Source organism: Triturus cristatus, chromosome 5_2, assembly GCF_964204655.1.
Source record: "Triturus cristatus chromosome 5_2, aTriCri1.1, whole genome shotgun sequence".
Lineage (NCBI taxonomy): Eukaryota > Metazoa > Chordata > Amphibia > Caudata > Salamandridae > Triturus > Triturus cristatus.
Window position 1 is genome coordinate 424,538,783 of NC_140588.1, and position 22,547 is coordinate 424,561,329.

Genomic DNA, 22,547 nt, shown 5'->3' on the forward strand with positions numbered 1-22,547 from the left:
AGCTCCGTTCATCCACAGCTGGTCTATTGGTAGTCCCGAGATTTAAACGCTCCAGGGTGGGCCGAAGGGCTTTCAGCATAGTGGTCTCTGGCATGTGGAATAAACTCCCTCAGAAACTGAGGCAATGCAATTCCCTGCTCGAATTTCGCAAGGGGCTTAAAACCTGGCTGTATCCCAAAGTCTAAACCTGCGCCCTTCCCCTTGATTCTCCCACTGTCCCCTGGTATGTTTCTCCAGTCTAAAGCGCCAGGATGCCCGTAGGGCGACAGTTGCGCTATATAAGTTTCACATCAATCAATCAATCAATCATGTGTGTCTGTGAATGGTACAATACATGGAACACTCTGGGTTCTATTTTGGGATATCCAGGGCTGACTGTAGGAGCTAGAGGAGGTAGAGGAATCCCCCAAGACAGAATTGTGGATTGCTGCTTTGCCGAGAGCTGAGTGGGACACACACTGGAGAAAGGAGAGCCATGCTCCTCAGTACACTTTAAAGGGTCCTCTTTGATTCATGGAAAGGTCACTGGAAAGGGACCTGGGCACATTTTTCAGGAAGGAGATGAGCTGATAAGAGAATCATAAAGAATAGGGCTGGGGCCCCGGGGTAATCTTTTGATTCGCATTTCACTGTGGCATGGCATCCAGGTGTGAGCCTCTCATCACTCCCATGGCCTGTTTTGTGGGGCCATCAGATTTGGAGTCGCTCCTTCTGTGACATACTGCTTCCTGGAGGAGGGGCAGGGCAGAGGATTGGGGCACTAAGACTCAGACCCTAAAAACATTTGGTGTCTGGAAATGGACTACAAAAAGGGGAGCTCAAGGCCACCAAAATTGTCAACTGTCAAGCAATCAGTAGGGCTCTATGTCGAGGAAGAAAAGCTCTCTAAAATTTCTACCTGTGACTACGACTGGGGGCTAAGGTCTGCCAGTCTCCCTGGTGTGTGAGGAGATATTACCCATGGAATTCCAAGACCACCTGCCCCTGGAGCACAAGTGCCTGCCTGCTTACTAAGACAAGTGTTCACTGTGAGGAAGAGAGAGCTTGAGGGGCGGCGAGGTCCAGTATGGGATCCTGGTGAGTGGATCTCCATAGTGAGGTGTGGGGAGATGGGCGTTGCACCGATTGGGTCATCACCCATGTGCAGATTCAAGTAGGCAATCTCGTACATCAGAGGAGGGCAGACATGAAGTTAGCCATGGTTGCACCGATTGGGTCACCATCCATGTGCAGAGTAAAGCTGGCCAACGTGCATGCCAGAGGGGGAAGTCATGAAGATTGCATCACTGCAGTTCCAATCGGGCTGTAGCCCATATGCAGAGTGAAGTTGGTGACCCTGTATGCCACAAGGGACCATAATGAAGATGACATCATTACCATGCCGATCAGGACGCAGTTTGTGTGTGGAGTGAAGTCGGCAACCCCACATGGCAGATGGGGCCACAGTGAAGATTACATTACTGCTGTGGCGATCGGGCCATAGCTTCTGTGTGGAGTGAAGTCGGCAACCCAGTATGCTAGAGGAGGCAGCCTTTAAGATTTCATGATTGCTTGGTTGATCAGGCCATAGCTGGTGTGAGGAGTGAAGTCAGCTACCCTGTATTCCAGAGGAGGCTGCCGTGATGACAAAGTTGCTTCCGTGCTGATTGGCCCATCACCCTTGTGCTAAGTAAGGTCAGTAACCCCATATGCCGGAGGGGACGCACCATGAAGAACGAGGAATGTTGCTTGGTCAACAAGAGGAGAGGATGCTGTGGTGACCTGTGTGTGCCTGAGCCTCAACTGAGGATCCAAACCTAAACAATTGCCCCCTCTCCTGTGAGAAGGATCAGAGGAACTCACTGTAAGAAGTGCCAGGGACACCCAGTCACTCCCCCTGCAGAACCGCAAGTGCTACTCATCATCAGCAGTGACTGCAGTCTTCTGCGAAGTCCAAAAGTTAAATGCTCCCGGGGACTCTGGTAGAACAAACCCTGCAAGAGCGGGAAAGACTGATTCACAGCAGGAAGGCCCAGTGGGAACTTGTTATGCCGCTTAGCGCTTTGGGCGCTGGAAAACATTTGACTTTGGAAAAGTCGGAGTGGGGCTTCTGAAACTCAGACTACTAGTGAGGCTTAACCTAAATGTCACTTATAGTAAATGCGGAATACATATTACCGTTAGTGAGAGGGAAGTGGGACTTAGGGACCTGCCTATCGAACACTAGAGCCCTAACCTCAGGGGACTGTATGTATTATTTGTGCATGCTGTATTTTACTCTGTGTTCGTATATAAATACTATTTTTTCATAAAAGCAAGTATTTGGCTGGATATGTATTTATTGTTGCTATTGAACATATTTTGAGTTGTGAGCCTGTGTTCTCCCCCCCCCCCCAACACCACACGATTATACCTCCCCCCTGAGAAGCCATGGACTGCTTGACCCATCCTACTACTGAGAGTCAAGTGCTGAAGGTGTATTTGGCCCAATTGCTCAGGACCCATAGTAAGTCAGGACCCAGGCAATCTGGAGTAAAAGGCGTCAACCCCCACAATTGGTTCATGTAGCTCCTGCTTGCCCTGTGACCCTCTGCAAAGGGTTCTCAGATACCTATAGTTACCTTTCCTGGTGAACAACATACACGGGATGGGTAAAATTCCCTTCCTAGAACTGCGCACAGTACTTTGATGAAAGTCCGGGTTCTCCGGAGAAGACTCAATGTATTGTGAATGAGGAACAACTATGATGTCACTGAGTTATTACTACTTACAAAGAATCCTGACACTCACTCCCCTAAACACCGTAGGACCCATGTATAGCAGGACTAGTGTGGACATGACACTTCCTAAAATCGGCTACATTTTTGCCAGGTCTTCTGCAATTCGAATGGGGAGAAGAAGGAATACAAAATGCATAATTAAATAAGGTCTAGGGGATAGTTCCTGGTTGGCTGGTTTTGATGGTAAAAGGGATAGGTTGCCAAGCAGGGGTAGACTGAGGTATGTCTGTTCTAAGAGAGAAGAAAGACTCTAAGCTGAAGCAATGCAAAATGGAAAGTGTGTTTAGGAATAGGGTAGTCTAGTTTACCTGGTAATTGAATAGAGTACATTAGAGGTAATAACCCTCAAGTATGATCTCCCTGAGCCCAATAACACTCCATAGTGAAAAGCAGCCTTTCTCCTATAAAAAGTTTGAGTGTATCAAATGGGAGATGTAGGGGCTATGCATATCACATCGATAGAAAATTCAGACTATTTGTGTTTTAAACCTCTTTTTATGAAGGTAGGCAGTACCTTCATAAATGAATGGTTGGAGAACATAAAATGTCACCACAATCCCAAAGTTTTGTATTAGTAGACTCAAAAAGAACAAGCATTAGCAAAGCAAATAGGTCTCGCTAATAAAGACCTATTGGCTTTGCCAATGGTTTTTGCCAATGTTGTTCAGCATCGGCAAAAATATTTTATTTACCCATGCTCTGCAACACTGACCAAAAAAGCAAAAGAAAAAAACGTAATGAAATGCCCAGCATGATGACGTAACATATGTGCATGCATCACCACACATGTCTATGTCTGTGTCATGGTGTGGCTGCCATTTCATTTTTTATTATTTGCCAAGATGGAAGACACCAATCTTGGAGCAGTAAGTTAAAAAAAAAATGTAACATGTGAAAGCGCATTTGGCAAAATGAGCAGCTCAGAAGCAGTCTTGCAGCGGCTGCTCCCTCCAAAAACGTAAAAGGTCTGCCTATTGAAAATTGGACGTAATTTACCATACCATGTGGATTTCAGTGCATTAAGCACCAAAATCCTCATGTTATTCCCCAAAATACTCAGACTAAGCGATGTTATCGCATCCGATAAATAACATACTATGGGGTATCATTATTTCTGAGGTGGATACATACGCCTTGATTCCGACATACTTGGAATCAGGGCCTTAGCTTCTTCCATTGTTTCAGCTTGGACAACAGAAGGATACAAATTTTGTAGCTCCAATTTTGTTCAATCTTCACTTACCACTTCTTTAACCTTCGAGGCCTGCAAATAGCAGCTTTTATACATGTCTCCACCAGTTAACTTTTATTCCGATCTCCTCTGCCTAGTCCCTCTCCGCTGTTCATTCTTCCCCCATTAACTCTGCTCTCACCTCTAGCAAGATGCATTTGATCCATAACAGTAGTAGCTAACAGGTGTAACTTCCTATTTTGGACAATTCCTAATTCAACCTCTCTGACTGTCTGCTAAATACTGCAGGCTATTTTTGCCATGGGAGAGGGGAGCCTTATTTTTCCAAGAACTATGGGCTTGCTTTCTGGAGGCATATTTTTAGGGTAATGACAAACTACACCTACTACTTTATTGCTGGTCGCCATGTCTTGAGCTAGCCTTCCTGATTACTGGGCACTCCTCTATCCTGCTGATTATTACCAATGTGAAAATTTGATAAGCCACCAGCCTTTATTAGTATTAGTAGGTGACGTATGCTGACATCTGCCAATCAAAAACAAAAAACTAACTCCTACTACTTTAAAGCTGGTTGCAATGTTTTAGGTTAGCCTCTTGGGTCGTGGGTACTTGGTCCCACCTTGCTGATCCTTAGCATTGCAAAGATATTACTGCCAACCTCCTTTTATTGGCTTATATTGTGCTAAGTGTGCGGTTTGCCATTTGTATTTATATTCAATTCATCCACGCATCCAAGTAAAAAGAGAAATTGAATTCTGCACAACTTCATGTATATTTAAACTTTATCTTCTTCTTACTCTGTTTGTTTAATGCTTTAATGCTATTCTGCTTTGCAGCAAACACGTCTTTCACCCCTCATGTAGCCTGTTAGGTGGGGGTTTTCTCAAGGCTGTAAGTTAATACAATCTTTATTTAGTTATTCACATATTTACAATGTGCTTCTCACCTGTGAGCTGTGTTATTATTTTAAAAATGCTCATAGACCTAATTCTTATGATCGTGTTTGTGCACCAAAAAGTAATGTGGCCATATAACCCTTTAAAGAAATAGTTGTTTAAAGTAAGTTTGTACTAAAGTTCTAGGTGAGTCTGCTTAAGACTAGGCAAAACTAAATTAGATTAAATAACATCCACTGGTGTTCAAGTAGCTCTTTATTACCTTCTTAGGAATATTCTAAAGCCATAGTCCTAGGTATGTTCTTGTTTTTTTCAGCCTGTAAAAATAAATAGGGAAAACTATTTGTAATGGAAAATGTCAAATATTCATGTTCATATTAGAACTTTATCTAATGTGACTTAAAGTCATTAGTCAAAATGTGTTGCATAGTGTAGTGACTAGACCCAGGGCCAGACTTGGGCCAGAAACCGGCCCTGGCAAACTGCTCAGCCGCCCCCCCCCCCCCCGGGGTTAGGGGGAGTGCAGCCGAGCAGGAGTTGCCGAGGGACGGTTTCGGACGATTTTGGTACAGGGGGCCGATATTGCCGACCCCCGGTAACAAAAACGGCCCCCCAGAGGCCCAAAAACCAGCCCCCACCCTAGCGGCCCACCGGGGAAACGCCCGGTGCCCACTATAGCCAGTCCAGCCCTGACTAGACCCCACTCTCATTTGCCCAGGTCAGCGCTATTAAAAACAAGGGGAAACGTGTTAATTTCTTTAAACAAGCATTTGCAATTAAATCGATCTCGCCCTTATATGTATTTGGCTATGCAGCACATTAGCCTGGGTGCTGAAACATCTACCGTTCTTTAACATGGAAGGAAAGTAAGCACAAAACTGTGGACACGCCAGATATGGGAACACATGGAGAGAAATATTGCCTCTCAGCGGGAAATGGTATAATCCAAAGCTCTGTTTTTAATATAAAATCAGGGTCTTCAGTTGTCATATCACTGAAAATACAAGATTTGAAAAAAATATTATTGTCTATGGGTCCACGTGGAAGACAGTTTCTATGGACTGGAATCTAGAGAATGCTAAAGTGATTCTGGTATTTTACTGACCTCTGCTGGTCGTTTTCTATCAAGACAGTTAAATAGAGGCAGTTGAACAAAAAAAAGCCCATAAGCGGAGGCAGACAAGTCCTAGGGCTGATATCCAGAGCCCACAAAGTACATACACATATAAGTATATAATAAGTATATACACGAGGTCTCGAATGCTCGACCGCATTATATACACGAGGTCTCGAATGCTCGACCGAATCCACTGCACGCATGTGGGTTAGAGCCGCGCCCAGCACACATGCAATGCATAGTGTTGTCTCCTTTATCTAGTGTCTCTCAGCGCCACGAATCTTCGGCGTAGGCGCTTTCTACAAATATCAAATACGATATATTAATTCTCAGCTCTGCACCGTGGTGGTGTGCGGTTTTGCGTTGCACACGGAAGCCTTGTTTACAGACAGTGCACGCGATGACACCAGCAGAAGTTCGGTCTTTGTAGTAACGGCTCTCTCTGGGCTCTGTTTTTCTCCAGTGCGCAGCGCGACTCTTTTGATGATGCGCTGCTTGAAAAATGAGTAAATCTGGCCTCAGTGGGTGAAAGTGGTTTACTTGAAGACAACCGTTAATCAAGCACTCGGGAAAAAACCGTCAGTTTTCTGCCCTTGGATATAACAGGGCTGAGCGCTCAAAAAGTACCAGTGAAAACCACATGACCTCGTGCCCTGCACCTAAGTTTGGAGGGTGAACAGTTCACTAAGTCACGACCTTTCGCAACTCCAAAGTTTGACCACAGCCGTTTCTATTTTCTGCGTCTGTGAACCGTTACCTTTCGCCTCAGTACCACCGACAGCCAACCAACCGCACGTCGATACTGGAAGTGGCGTACGTGACAAAAAGTGTGTCTGCGCTTCTTTCCCACGACAGTAAAAAAGAAATTCCCCACGGTGGTTAAAAAAACATGTCACTTACGTGTTACAGAATGGGATGAGGGAAATAGAAGTGTAGTGCCCAGGTCTGTAGGAAGACAGTCTTATCTGTACTTGGTTCATTTAAAATAATAATATATATGAAGCGAACGTGCAAGCAACGAATGCCGCGTTGTCGGTTTGCATTGAGGTCGATGGGGCCAGATACCACGAGGAACCCTCCAGAGGCACGGGCTGATCGTGAAGGAGGTAAGGCCGTCTTGAGCAAGACTGTGGCAGATCAATTAACGATATCATAATTCCACAACTTAATAATATGTGAGAGAATACGTGCTGTTAGAAGCCTGCAGCCGGCACTATATAAAGTGTCTGGGGTGCTGAATAGGAGGGCCGTGTAGTTTCTCTGTCACTATTTTCCACTCTTTCTCTTCCTCTTTCTTTTCCCCTTTTGTGTTTTTTTCTCTTTTACTCCTGGTCAAAGTCTGATGAGGAAAAATAGGTGCTGGTCCCCAACTGGAACCAGCTGCTCAAATTAAGCTCTGCGTAATTAATTGGAACTCTATACTGTATTGTGTTGCAACATTTATAGAGCGCTTACTACTCCTATGTGGGGCGCAGAAATGCTCGCCTACCTGGGTAGCATGTCAGCCCATGTAAGATCTGTGGTTGAAAGTGTGTTGTCTTTGTTTTGATTCTATGTGGGTAGATTTTATATGCCATGCATGATGACCACTGAGGTGTGATTGTCATGTTCCGGCATGCGGCGCTTAGTAGTGTGATGGAAGAAGTGTGAGAGAGAGGCGTGCAGTTTGTGGTTTTCTGGAAGTTAGCAGTTGTAAACAGATCTACTGGCCCCCTTGTTGTATTCCTTATTATCATAGCCCATTCAGCTGGTTACCGCACTGGGTTGTCAGCTCTGAGATATTTTGTATATGGTCCTGAGCAGGCATAGTTGGAGGGAGACATGGTGGAGAGATCTGCTGGGACGGACTTTTCTAATATCATTCCATATCTGACTTTCAGTGTCAGATGTCAAAAAGCGGTCATTGCATGTACCTTATTGGTACCTGCAGTAGTGGAGTAGATTAGGGACCTCTGATTGGCCAGCAGTATGTGGCAGATCTCTTCAGTTATTGCATGCCAGTTCAGCTTGTCATGGCTGGTTTATGGTCTGGTTAGTAATGGGTGATGGACACAACTCGTAGCAGATCTGTTTTATGTGACTGTGAGAGTGTTCGGCAGTATACATTAATTATTTGGTAGCTTGTATGAACTGTAACCAGCCACCCACCCACTGAGTGTTATGGTATTTGTGCAGTCCAGGTAGGTTATATATTGTATTGTACTGTACTTGCATTTATATAGTGCTTACAGCCACCACAACATGTTCAAACGCTTTACGCCCGGCAGCACGCTGCTCGGGAGCCTATAGTTAGTGCTTTTTTAGTGGTTAATGTTTGTTTTTGGGATTAGCATTGCGCTCTTAAGGAAACCATTCCTTGTATGTACCCCAGTTTCTATGTGGTAAATTAAATAAATAGGAGTTAATTCGATCTTTAGTGGGGGAGAGGATATATGAATTCATACAAATGGCTGGAGATATTAATAGTTGAGCTACAGGAGATTCATTATTGTTAGGTTGCAGGACCATGACTTTTAAAGGAGTGGTTGCGATCTTTGAAATGAGATGCAGGCAATTTGCAGAAATACCATAATAGTGATTGAGGTAAACACAAATGTGACTTAGAGTGGACTGTGCTCAGAGAGAGGAGACATGCAGAGGATGGAAAGGAAGGGGAGGTTAATTGGAACGTAAAAGGAAAGTCACCAATTAAAGACTTTAAGTCAAGGTTAATTTTCATTTGTGTCCAGTGGAGTATTTTTTTTAGAGATCATGAAATTTTAGGATGCAAAACTGTAGAAAGAAACTACATTACTTGCATGTGAGATTGTAGGAAATTGGGTTACTGGTTAAGGAGGATGAATCCCTACTCATGCGGGCAACTACAATTCCTGTCAGGGTGAAACACAAGCAAACCTCAAATTAACCTGTGCTTAACCCTCTGGTAGCATGGCACAAAAACAGTCAGGCTTAATTTAGAAACAAAGTTTAAAACATTTATGTTAGCTGTCTCCTGCCTTAAATTGCCTCCAATTCAATGCAAGTCAACAAAATTATCTCCAGTTTTTTTAAACCAAAATGTTCCTCTTTCTTGTTTGCAAATGTTGGCATATATGTCGTATGGTTTTATTATGTCCCAGTGCACATGGACAGAGCAGGTATGCTGGATAGTGTGTGTGTACCTGAAGGATTACCTTTGAGTGCCTTTAGTTCCAGAACACATGCCAATATTTGAAGACACCTGAGAGGGAGTTTCAGAGACAGGAAGACTTTGCTTTTCTGATAACGTGGATTGGTGCAAATTACATTCTAAGAAAAAACTCAACTATCAACGAATCCAGAAAAAAAATCAGGCATCTCCCCCTTACTTTAGGGGTGTTGGAACATGGGGCTCCATTGACATATGGAGAGATCACCTCCTTCGACATGCTATAAATGACACGTATGTTTCCAACTCTTGGCGTTTTGTTTGTTTCGCTTACAAATCATCAACATCAGGTGTGTCAGTGTAATGAGTTGAACTGCAACAAACTAAGGCTTCTACGCTAAATTCATTGTTGTCCAAAAAAATCCATGACTAGAAACAATTATCCCTGGTGACAGGAGAGGAGGTGGCCCCTTAAGGTATCAATGCAGCAAAACTCTAAGGCCCGACCCCCCTCACCAGTGCCGCAGATTCTGCTGCAGATCCCCAATCGGCTGGTAGAAGTCGCAGCTAACTGGGGCCTATGCTGCCCCCCCTCTCCCATGCCAAGAGCCTCCCCCATTACGGCTGCACTGCCATGTATACCCAGTTCCCAGGCCCTATGTACGTGGAGGGTAGAAATACAAGATGTCAGTTACTCAGCTGATGCTGCAGAGAAGGGCAGTGGCCAGAGGTTCAGCTCCCGCCTGCTCCCTTCTATTCCATGGGGGAAGCAATCATCTCTCATACATACAGTCCATAGCCCCTCCTCACCCCAGATGCCATCCATTCCCTGCAACCCCAAAACCACTGGCAATTACCACCTACTTAGAACTACTTCTATGAGCAATCTAGTACCTCCTGCTGCTGGCCCCACGACCAATGGCGACCAAGACTGGAGTTTTATTCTGTCAGCAGAACTGAAACAGAGCTCACTGGCATCCATAAAGAATTCCTGTCAAAAACCTATCTCTAGTGTGACTAGGAGTATTATCAGTAATTATCAAACAATGTTTCAAAAAGAAGACCCTGATTAGTTGAATATATGTTTCAAATGTTAGTGGTTTATTTTATCACATGCATACATATAACTGCTGAACGAGTATACGTATGCAAACATGCATATCCTTTTATTATTAATTCCCTGCGTCTTTTATGGCCTGTTTGGCCGAATAAAGAATTATTGGTTGATTGATTATTAATTCCCAAAAACTCATATATTACTAACAACAGTATCTTATTGAAAATAAAGCATAGTCCTTACGAACAATTCGGAATTCTATTTATTCTTTTTCATAGATACTCACACACTAACACTCTATCAAACGTGGTATTTGTTCTAGGACAGGTCCCCTATAGTAATCAGTCAGTCGGTCATTGTACTTTATTCGGCTCATTTGTGGCCATAAAAGGTACATAAATAAGACATACAAAAAATGTATAGCAATTTAATAAACAAATCATCTTTTTAAAAGAAACAACGTGCTAAAATACATTACAATTTCATACACAGCACAACAATAAAAGAAGTGGTTCAGTGGCCCACTTTCTAGACAGTAAAAATAGATCTCCAGCTAACCCTCCATTGAGATCCTGCATCTTACCGCCGCTTTCAGGAGAGCAAAAGCGCAACAAACGTCATAGTGGTTTAAACACTGAAGATGCATTAAACCATCCCCGCATTTCTCGAGCCTCAGGGATCTTAAAATAGGCTATATGAATAGTTGTGCATAACGTGTGTAAAATTTGCAAAAAAAAACCCATAAAATGGCTCGGAGTCTGGTGTGACTGATCGTCACCAGGACATGCTGAGGATGACCCTCCTCACCCTCCCCTCGACCATTAAAACCGGAAAAGCTCATCAACCACCACACAGTACCAGTCCTAAAACAAAATCGGAGGGAATCTCTTCCAGCGTGGAAGGGTAGTGTTTACATACATTATAGGCTCCATAGGTTCAAAAAACACAAGATAATATTTAACAGTGCTTTTACACATTTCAGGCTGCAGGCTCTGCGATTTGTACTACCCTAAACGACAAAGCTTCACTAATAATTTGTCTGATTTTTTTAAAGGGCCAGCTGCCTCAAAAAAGCCTGATAGGCTCAAACAAAAAGGCTCTTACTCAGGGGCGTTGATTGGCTAGTAAGTTAGGGGTGGGTGTGAGCTTTAGATTTTCCCAACAACTGCGCTGACAGATAATATAGAAATATATTAAAGGACAAGCAGGGTGCATGAGAGGGTCCTAAGGGGCAGTGGCAAGGCAGAGGAATGCAGATTGGTAGTAGTACTAAGTAAAAAAAAACACAATCTGGCACATGCATCAACAATGCCATTTGCCGAGGAGCCTAGCGCTTGACCAAGATGGCCGCGTGAGCTTTGAGCTCCCGAGACCCACGCGCCCTCCGTCGACTATCCTGTCTTCAATCCTGTTTTATATGCACGGCATCTTGCAGATGACTCGTTATGGAGGCGATTGATGCTGCCCGAGTTCGGATCGCCCACCGGGAACCGGAGTTGTGCACGGCGGAAGATTGAGGCCTATCTCCGAGGGATGCCAGGGGCTGGCGTTGGCAGGATGCCCGACCTCTAATTGAACAACAGCGGCCAGGCGAGGTGTGAACTGTCGGACGGAGGACCCCGTCCTTTCACTTTCACTTTCTCGCCCTTTGTCTGCCTTGGCCCGGGAGTGCTTTCGGCTGCTTTATTATCCTCTGGACGCTCTGCGCCCTACCCTGGCTGGCTATTGCAGATCTGACTTCTCCTGCTCCCTCTACCTGAGAGAGGGCCGTCTTTTTGCACCGGACTGCTTGGTGCCAGACATGTCGGGTAAAGCAGAGGTGGATCGGCTGAAACCCAAGGCTACCAGGCGGGGAGCCTATACTCAAGCCAATAATATGGATCGGTATGCCCAGCAGAAGGGGTCGCCTGGTGGATCGAGCCAGTCGCTGGATGGCCAGAAGACTGCCTCACCTCCGGCCTCGGAGCTCTCGTTGCAGGATGTCATGGGCGCGCTCGAAGGGATGCAGGCTTCGATTGGGAGACAGTTTGATGCCCTGGCGCACAAAGTGGATACCATCTTGGTGGATGTTAACCTGATCCGCGCGGATTTGGGCAAAACTAATGAACGGGTTAAAACCCTTGATCTCAAGACCACGGGCCTCGCTGATGATGTCTCGGAACTTCAGACTGAGGTTCGTAAGCTGCGGGCCGAGAGTGACCTCTCCGCCCGTAGGCTCGAGGACTTTGAGAGCCGGGCCAGGCGCAACAACGTGCGCATTATCGGGGTCCCGGAGTCCTCGTACGAGATTTCTGTAGACCTTCTCGTGGAGGACTTGGTGCTTAACCATCTGAAGCCTAAGGGCCTTGGGAAGTTTTTCGCAGTTGAGCGAGCTCACAGAGTGCCGGGTGGGAGGCCCAAGGTGGGAGCTCCACCGAGACCGATTGTCGCCAGGCTCTTTCACTTCCGAGATCGGGACGCTATCCTGCAAGCATCGCGGGTGACGGGCCCGGTCCCTTTTCAGAACGCGTCGGTGAGTTTCTATCCTGACTTCACCCAGCTGGTGCAAAAGCAAAGGCAGAGTTTCCTGGGGGTGAAGAGACGGCTTCGGGAGAGGGACCTGAAGTACGCCATGCTTTTCCCTGCCAGATTACGTGTGGTGTATGAAGACCGAACTTTCTTCTTTGAGTCGCCTGCTATGGCCGGTGAATGGCTGGACGCTTTGCCCCGACGACGGACTGGCGAGGATGCTGCCGCAGACGGGGACAGTGGCCGGGATGGGCAGGGTTGATGCCTTTGGAGCCGGACTGACTTGATTTGGTTCCGGATGATGACTTGAACTGATTGCAGTACAATACGGAGGGTTGCGGGAGGACGATGGGAGCTCTTTCCTCCCTCAGGGTACTTTTTGTAGATTTGGGTTTTGGTAGGGCGACAGGCACACTGCAAGTTGGGGGGGCTTTGTAAGCTGCAGCAGGGGTGCAGGGTGGGGGGGATAGTTGGGATTTTGGGTTTGTTGTTGGGGGGTTTGTTTTTGCAAGGCGCAGTAATCATTGTCAGGATTGTTCCATGGTGGCTCTTCGGGTGCGGGGTGGGCCTCTTGGTGTGTGGGGATGGGGGGTAGGGGTTTAAACGTTCTTAGCTGAAATGTTAATGGTTTGGGGGATCGCATTAAGCGGGGGATAGTCTTGCAGTTCTTGAAACGGTCTTTGCCGGATGTCGTCCTACTGCAGGAGACACACCTTATAGGTAATACTTGCCATGCTCTTAATAGGAAAGGTTACAAATTCATAGCTCACTCGGGATTCTCCTCCGGCTCCAGGGGTGTGGGCATCCTAGTTAGAGCTTCACTACCGTTCGAGGTGAACTCCACCATTGTTGATGATAGGGGGAGGTTTGTGGCGGTGGCGGGGAGGTGGGAAGGAAGAACTCTGGTTTTGGTTTCGGTCTATGTCCCTCCTGCCCTGCAGGCCTCCACGTTTACAGATCTGGGTAGGGCCTTGTTGGACCTCCCGGAGGGTATGCTAGTGGTGGGGGGTGATTTCAATGCTGTCGGCTCTGGGCTGCTGGATAGGTACCCGCCCAGGGACACCGGGGGGGCTCAGAAGTGGCTTCCAGACTTTCTAGACACACTCGGCCTGGTAGACTGCTGGAGGCTCCGGCACCCCACACAGAGCCAATACACCTTCCACTCCGGGGCGCATGGTAGCCTCTCTAGGATTGATTACCTGCTCACTCTGGCTGCGCACGCCTCATTGGTATCTGAGGCCAGGCATATGGCGCGGGGCATATCGGATCATTCGCCAGTGTGGGTCCGGCTGGATGTCGGGCGCGAGGGAGGGGGTAGGGTTGCTCCTATTAACCCCTGGTACTTTCGTGACCCCAAGATGCGCAGTGCGCTGTTGAAGACAGTTGATCACTTTTTTAAGGACAACCAGGGGTCCGTTGACTCGGCCGTGTCGTTGTGGGAAGCATTTAAGACCGTGCTGAGAGGAGAGGCCCTCTCCTTGGTAGTGGCAGCCAAGCGGCGGAGAGATGGCGAGGTTATGCAGGTTGAGGAGGAGATCGCGGCTTTAGAGGTGGCCCTGGAGGGGGAGGTTACAGAGGCCTCACTGCATGAGCTGAGCTTGAAGCAAGCCGAATATAAGGACCTGGTGACGAATGCTGCCAAGACCCTCAGTAGGGAACAGCAGGGCCGCCTGTATGATGTTGGTGATAAGGCCGGGAAGCTCCTAGCTTGGCTGGACAAAAAAGAACGGGTTAATAGAGTGGTGCCGGAGCTGACGAGAGAGGGGGGAGAGGTGGTTGTTGACCCTGAGGGGATAGTACAGTGTTTTTCGGATTATTTCCGTATGGTTTATGCCTCAGTTTCGGATAGGCCGACCGAGGACTCGCTTGACCTCCTGCGGGACATCGCTCTGCCCTGCCTTTCTGACGTAGATAGAGATGACCTCGATGGAGACATAACGGTCGATGAGGTGGCGGGTGCCATCCGTGCGCTGAACTCGGGTAAGGCCTCAGGCCCTAATGGTTTGCCGATTGACTTGTATAAGCTGTTCCCGGATAGGGTTGCCCCTCACCTGCGCGCCATGTTTGTGGAGGCGCGGGGGGGCGGGTCCCTTCCGTTGGATCAGAGACTGGCGACGATTGTTGTAATACACAAGGAGGGTAAACCCCGAGATAAGGGTGCCTCCTATCGGCCAATATCACTCCTTAATGCTGAGCCGAAAATTCTGGCTAAAATTCTGGCAGGCCGCTTGGTCAGGGTGCTCGGAGACTTGATCCATCCGGATCAATCCGGCTTTATCCCGCACCGTAACACTGCGTTGAACCTTCGGCGCCTCCATGGAGTGATTGCCAGGGCGGGCACGCTCCGAGAACCAGCTATTGTGGCATCTCTTGATGCCACGATGGCTTTTGATACGGTGGAATGGGCATATCTGTGGGCTGTGCTTGCCAAGTTCGGCTTTGGCCCTGGTTTTTTGAGCTGGGTGAGGTTGCTTTATGAGGGCCCCCTTGCGAGTGTTGTGGTAAACGGGCGGGCGTCGACTCCGTTCCAGCTTGGGAGGGGAACTCGGCAGGGGTGCCCCCTGTCGCCTTTGTTGTTCGCCCTTGCCCTCGAGCCGCTGGCGGCGTGGATACGCTGGCATCCGGATATACGTGGACTTTGGTGGTCGCCCGAGCACGAGGACCGTATATCGCTCTATGCCGATGACATCCTGTTATATCTCGCCTCGCCCAAGAACTCGCTGACGTCCTTTGGCAGGAACTCGGGTCTCGTCATCAATTGGAGTAAATCGTATTTGTATGTTTTGAGCGGCGAGGTTCCGCCTGTCCCGCGAACGTGTTCGATCCGGATCGCCCAGCAGGGCTTTGTGTACCTGGGGATTTTTATCTCCACTGACTCCACCCTGCGGTATGAGAGAAACCTGCTCCCCCCACTGGCGCGTTTGCGGCGGGATGTTGCGGGCTGGCGGAAACTGCCGCTCTCCCTCGTTGGGCGCGACGCCTTGTTTAAAATGATGTCTCTCCCCCGGTTCCTCTACGCCTTGCAAAATACCCTTGATTGGGTACCGGCCAGTTACTTCGGGAGGTTGAAAGCCTCCAACGATCGTTGTTGTGGGATGGACGGCCGCGCATAGCGATTGCTAAGTTGACGCTTCCGTGGTACGACGGGGGTATTGCGCTTCCGGACATTCGACGCTATTATTGGGCCACCCAGTTGAGCGCGATTAATCATGGTTTCTATGGTCCGGCTCTAAGCCCCCGCTATGCCATGGACCGATGGTTGCTGCGCGGCGGTAATTATCATAGAGCGTTGTACTCTCGGGCGCTGGATTCGTCCCTCACGGGGCCCACTGGGGTGGCGGTGCGCGTGTGGAGGTTGGCGACTGACTCGCTGGGCTGGAAGGATAGGCTCACCCTAGCTACCCCGTTGTTTGAATCTGAAAAATTGGGGAGGCTCTGGCATACGAAAGGTTTTGATAAATGGGACTTGATTGGAATCTCCAGGGTTGGAGATTTGCTGATTAAGGGGAGGGTGAAGTCCTTTGAAGAGCTGCAGCAGGAGTATGAGTTGGGGAAATCCGAGTTCTTCCGCTATGTTCAAGTGCGTCATGCCCTGCGGTCAGTCCTCGTAGACGGTGAGAAGGTGCCTGAGTCCTCTCCATTGGAGGATCGGATCCTCGACGGCCATATGCCAGAGAGTACGATTTCTCTCATATATAAGAAATTGATAAATGTTCGGGCGGACCTGCTATTGGGGCTGAGGGACCAGTGGACTAGGGACGGACTCGAACTGGATGACGAGGATTGGCAGTCTGCGGTCTCCTCTCCTAAGGAGGTCGCGATCCCATCACGTCTGAGGCTGGTGCAGCTCAAAATACTCCACAGAACCTATGTTACGGGGCCAAGGCTGGTTCATATGGGATTTTCTGAGGAGGGTTTATGTAGGAGGGGCTGCGGTATGGTGGGTACCTTTATGCATATCATTTGGGAATGTGGCGTTATCATGGAATTCTGGAGGAGAGTCCATACGGTGATGGGGGAGGTGACGGGCATTGTTATGCAGCCGGAGGCGCGGTGCTGTCTTCTGAATGTTTGGGGGCCTACCGATCACGATGAGGCACAGACCCTGTGGGTGACTCTGGGTAATATGGTGGCTAAGCGAGACATCGCGCGCCTGTGGGGCTCTGCGGGTCCCCCCACATTGACTGCGTGGAAAGAAAACATGGACTGGAGTATGCTAAGGGAAAAGACAGTATATTGTGCTAGAGGGCGCCCCCGGAAGTGGCACGCCATTTGGGGGCGGTGGAACCAGTATAGGGGGGGCATATGTCTTGCCCCTGATTTGGATCCCCCCGATGAACAGCTCTCTCCTTAACATTCTTTCCAGCTTTTGTATATGTATCTGATTGTTAGTTGACTTTTTGGGCCTCTGCTTTTCCCCCTTTTTCCTCTTAACACAGTATTGTGACTGTTAGACGAGGGGGGTCTGCTCTCCCCTGAGGGGCAATCACCAGTGGTATTCAGTGTCCTTCGCCTTGCTGGGGTTTTGTGTGAGTTTGTGTTTATTTAAAACAGAACCTTTTCTGCTTCTCCTTCTATGCACTGTGGACGTTTCTTTGTTCTGCTTTCTCAAAGCTGCCGAACCTCCGGGATGTCGGCTGAATAGCTGTGTCCATGTTTTTGAAGAATAAAGGTTTTCCAAAAAAAAAAAAAAAAAAACAATGCCATTTGCGGTTCCTTAATAGCGAAAAATAAGGATTCGCTAATAAGGAATAGTAAAAGGCTATGCATGTAGAAATCGCTTACAAAATAGCGATTTCTAAACATTCCTTAATTGCTACTCGCAAATTGCGAGTCGCAATTAAGGAATACCTCCCCATTGATTCCTATGAGCCTAGATGCCCATAGGAATGAATGGGAGGACTTTCTCAATTTGCTAATCTCAATTAGAGAATCGCAAATTGCTCATGCTATTTCAAGGGTGCCAGGGCGTCAAAAAGGACACCCTGTTGCACCCCTGAAATCTGCATATGAATACATCTTGCACACACACATGCCCCAAGGGCATGTGTCTAAAAAGGAACTTTGAAAAATGCACTTTAGTGCATTTTTCAAAGTTTTTGCAAATTACCATGAAGTTCAACTTCATGGTAATTTGCTCCCCCTATTAGCGAAATCGCTAATTTTTAAACTTTCATGCATTGCATTTAAGGAATCTCAATTTGGGATTCCTTAAATGCAATCGCAATTTAAGGAATCGCTATTTAGAGATTCCTTAAATAGCGATTTTTGCATTTGGGATGATGCATCCCAAATGCAAAAATACCGGTCGCAAAGGGGCAGATTCTGCTAATCTGCCCGTTTGCGAGCAGGTTTCTCGTTGAAGCATGTGGCCCAATATTTAGTAAAATAACCAATTTCGAGGACTTTCAAAACAGGGAGAGAGGGAGTGTATTGTGCGTTTTTGTCTGTGGAGTGAAAAATTCCTGCTGAAATCAGACAGACACCTCTTCATACCCGACTGAAAGCACTTATACCCAACTGTTTATCAGAACAGACTTTTATTGGGTGGGTTTAACACCCCAAACGCCCCCCTCCTGAAGCTACACCCCTGCTCTTACAGATGTTCACTAACCAGGGAATTGAAATGCCACAATCCAGTTTAATACAGTCTAAAATAATGTCCCTGTTTAGGGTCCTCTCAGTATTCACCCAGATACTGACTCGATGTAAGAGAGGGACCTGCTACATCTTGTCAGATATATGTTGCAGATTGAGCTCGGAGTGAATAGGAACCCGAGCAACCTTGGCCGATGCCCGGTGGAGCTGTCCTATGCAGCTATAGAGGAGTCTGGCCCCTTGGCTGTCACCTACCCAGCCGGTCATCTGACATTGTTTTCCTTGTCTCCCCGCTTGTGTCTCCTTCCCTCCCCCTCCTCCTCCCTCTGTGATTCTTTGATTCAAACTGATGCAACTATGTAACCTGTAACTCACTGATTTAACTGATGTAGATACCAAAACTCTCTGTACCGACCGCGGAGCCCGAGCAACCTTGGCCGATGCCCGGTGGAGCTGTACTATGCAGCTGTAGAGGAGTCTGGCCCCTTGGCTTCACCTACCCAGCCGGTCATCTGACATTGTTTTCCTCGTCTCCCTGTTCATGTCCCTTCCCTCCCCCTCCTCCTCCCTCTGTGATTTTTTGATTCAAACTGATGTAACTATGTAACCTGCAACTCGCTGATTCAACTGATATAACTGATATAACTATGTATCCTGTAACTCGCTGATCCTCATGTAAAGCGCTCTGATACCTCCGGGTCTAGCCAGCGCTATATAAAACTTTGCAAATAAATAAATAAATAAATAAAATGAGAGCTAGAGGGGGATAGGTGTAAGAGACGCCCACAAATGCGATTTTCTTCTATTTGGAGTGACTCCGCTTTGCAATGTCCCATACCCCGCACCATATAGGGCCACCAAGATGCACTGGGTATTGTAAATATTCCCATATGGTAGTTAATTCCTCTTACCTACATTTAAATGCACCATAGTCTCAAACAGTAAGACCCATATTAGAATACATTGGCACAAGTTTGGGTGGGACACAATGGACTCTTTCCACCATCCTCAGGACAAAACAAACTGTTAAGCAATGTGACAACAATAAACCATCATGCATCTGTGTTTATTAAAAAATGAATGGACCTGCTCATTATGCACACACAGCAGATCATAGTTAAACGAAAAGAGAGAATCCTAGAACAAACCAGCCACATTCACCAAAGGCTGCATGACGGACCTGACTCAGACTTGGAAATGAGCAAAGTGCCTTACTAATCAAAGTGCGGATGGAACTTGTGCTAGGGCAACAGGGCAGCAATGCAAATCACGTAGGAGTGCAGCCCTGATTTCCACATCCAGGGTAGATTTGTATTTTAAACCAGATTGGTCGCACACTGCTACACCTACCAGGCGTGTTCCCCCAATGAAAATGGTCCCTGAAGGTCAGCGTCGGCGGATACACCTATGCTCGAGTGTGAATGCAAGTATGCGTGGCGTGTGCCATCCCTGGACACGTGTTTCGAGGTAGTTGCCTCTCGTCAGCAGAGAGTAGGAAAATGTGTGGGGTTGCTGTGTAAGCTGCTAAAATCGTTATCAGGTCTAGTACCTCTCGTGTGGCGTGTGATTTGTATTTTGGTGACACAGAAGTGAGGTAGCAAGATGGGAAAAATGCTGTAATGATTGAACAAAATGTTACGAGAAGAATTTCTGTTTAATTGGTACACAGTTATTCAGGCATAGCTTTGTATCAGATGAGGCTCTACTGTCTTCATTAAGCAGGATTGTATATATAAAAAAAGTCTTTGGGTCAGTCATTACGGCCACACTGTAAATGATAGATCTCGTGTCTGAATATGCTCATTTATCCCTTTACTTATTTATGACTGTACAATATTATGACTATATTCTTTAATGACTACCTCATTTATGACTATGGCACTTTATCCGATAACCATCTGACTCATGAATTATAGGTAGTTTTACATAAGTATTCCTGTTATGCACTATGCACAACCTTGTTTCTGGCAAGGCCCTCATTCAGATATTATGCATATTTTAAATATGGCCTTATACATGCACTGTGCATAATTTATTCCATCGTTGCATCTGATACGCCCAACACGTATGTACAGTACAATTATATTTTGTACATTTTTAATCATATTTTACAAACAGCATTGTACCTGAAAACGCCTTAATTTAAGTACAATTTTGAGACAAAATTTGCCATGTTGTTTCTGTCCCTTGCGTAGCCAACATTTATTTATTTTCTTTGTTCAAAAATTATGCCTTTGATTTACTCCAGTCGAAGAATATCAAATGAATAAGGAATGTTAAAATGTCAACAGATACTTCAGACTGTAAGTGTGTAGCGTGTACTAACAATGTATTTAGTATGTTCACATGTCCATAATTACTAAACAAATAGAATCCACCCACAAGATTTTGAAGTGTAACAAGATATACGGTCTTGCGGGAGATGTGTTTCCTACAGTGGTAGGAAGCACATTGTGTCCTTTAAATACCCCTCACACACCAAAAGGGCCCTTGGAGTCATGCTTCATCATAGGGGTCTTCGCATCCCTCTACGGAGTGCGGCATGATACGAATCAGCGAATACGCGGGAGCACTTGATGTAATCACTATGTGTAGTGTGTGAGGTTGTGAGTGGTAGGGTCAGTAGTGATAAGTGAGTGAATGTTAAAAAATACCTGGCAAATACGGACTAGGAACATTTTAATAAACCCCTTTGCTGGTATTGTTAAAAACAGTGAGATGGAGGTCTAACGTATTAATGTACACCTCCTGTGTGTCTGTTTCAACATGTTTCGAAGCCAAATGCTTCTTCTTCAGGACGGGTACACAGATCCCTACCCTACTCACAAAAGACCGTAAAATACCATCCAGAACATAGGGAATACTATGTGTATATTATATGTATAGTGTGCCGATTAAGCTCAATTTGTTCGGCGACAGAGTAATATCTCTATCTCCACTTGCTATCTAGAAGTCCAAGGCCTCATGAGCCTACTGAGTAAAATGCAGGGGACTCTGTGCTAATGAGCACTATGTGAGAGGATACTACCTCACCTGACCGTCCCCTCCGTAGCTCCGTGGATAGTATCACGCCGTGGTTAGTAGCACGCCGCACTCCATTAGAGGGGTGTGAAGACCCTTATGATGAAGCATGACACCAAGGGCCCTTTTGGTGTGTGAGGGGTATTTAAAGAACACGATGTGCTTCCTACCACTGTAGGAAACACATCACCCACAAGACCGTATATCTTGTTACACTCCAAAATCTTGTGGGTGGATTCTATTTGTTTAGTAATCATAGTCAGGGGAGATTGAATCCACTTCCAGTGTCCCTCCGGACACCTCTTCTCTCCACTCCCTCCTTTGTAATTGACACATTTCCATAATACCACCACTTGTTATTTGAATGGCATTTCTCTGTGTGCTTAACCACAAGAGTGGCTTCTTTTGGTAATACCAGAAAGTTTACTAGATTTTTGCAACAGAATATCTGCCCATTAGGAAATGTCAATTAAAACAGAGAAATAAAAAAAAACATAAAGTGTATCTTGAAATTCCAGGCCCCTTCCTGTATAAAGGAGGCTTGTTTAAGTTCTGCATATTTTCAATAATGAGCCCATGGCAGGGTGTTATCATGGAACCCAGTTACAGTAGTTTCATACCTTCTTCCTACAGTGCGCTGCCTTTTCTCTGCTCTACTCTTAGATGGTTCTGAGGTACGGTTTTTCGTCAGCAAAGATTTTATATTTCAAAACAAATAAAGTCAAAACGGATGAATTGAACAAACTCAAGGATTTCCACACTCCGTTATCAGGAGTGCAACAAGACATTGCACTCGTGATTGGTTACAGTTTAGGAATGAGCCAGGAATACAATGATTAATAATTTTTGGTTTCTATAAACCATCGCAAAATCAGATGACTTCTCAGATGCAGGGGAAAAGGTCACGTGGCATATATTAGATTGCAGTGTTTATATAGCGCTTGCTACCCCTATGAGGCGTCTAAGCACATATGAGCAGAAAGATTGTGTACCTCTTGAATTGATCGACAACGTTTTTTTAAGTGTTTTTTAAACTGACGAAGATTCCATCAGTCGGTGCTTTTAACCCTCGTGCTTCAAATTCCCAAATATTTAACATGCAAAAGTTCACCAAGAAATTGGTAGATTTTATCCTCAAACCTTATCCCATAAATTCCTGACAGAAACGAACAAAATTTGAAAAGAAACAGTGATTGCAACTTGACGCACATAGTGTGTGTAGTGGTTGGAAATGGGTTTGGCGGTTGCAAGACGTTACACCGCAAGCAGGGC

At 46.4% G+C, this 22,547-nt stretch overlaps 1 long non-coding RNA gene across 2 annotated transcripts in view; it reads left to right on the forward strand.

The window, feature by feature from the left end:
- Positions 1–6,889: 6,889 nt before the first annotated feature.
- Positions 6,890–22,547, forward strand: part of LOC146823099 (uncharacterized) — a 340,269-nt gene continuing 324,611 nt past the window's right edge. For both annotated transcript variants that reach the window (XR_014962139.1, XR_014962138.1), the window contains exon 1: positions 6,890–7,070. This is a non-coding gene — a long non-coding RNA (uncharacterized LOC146823099). The remainder of the gene's footprint in view (positions 7,071–22,547) is intronic.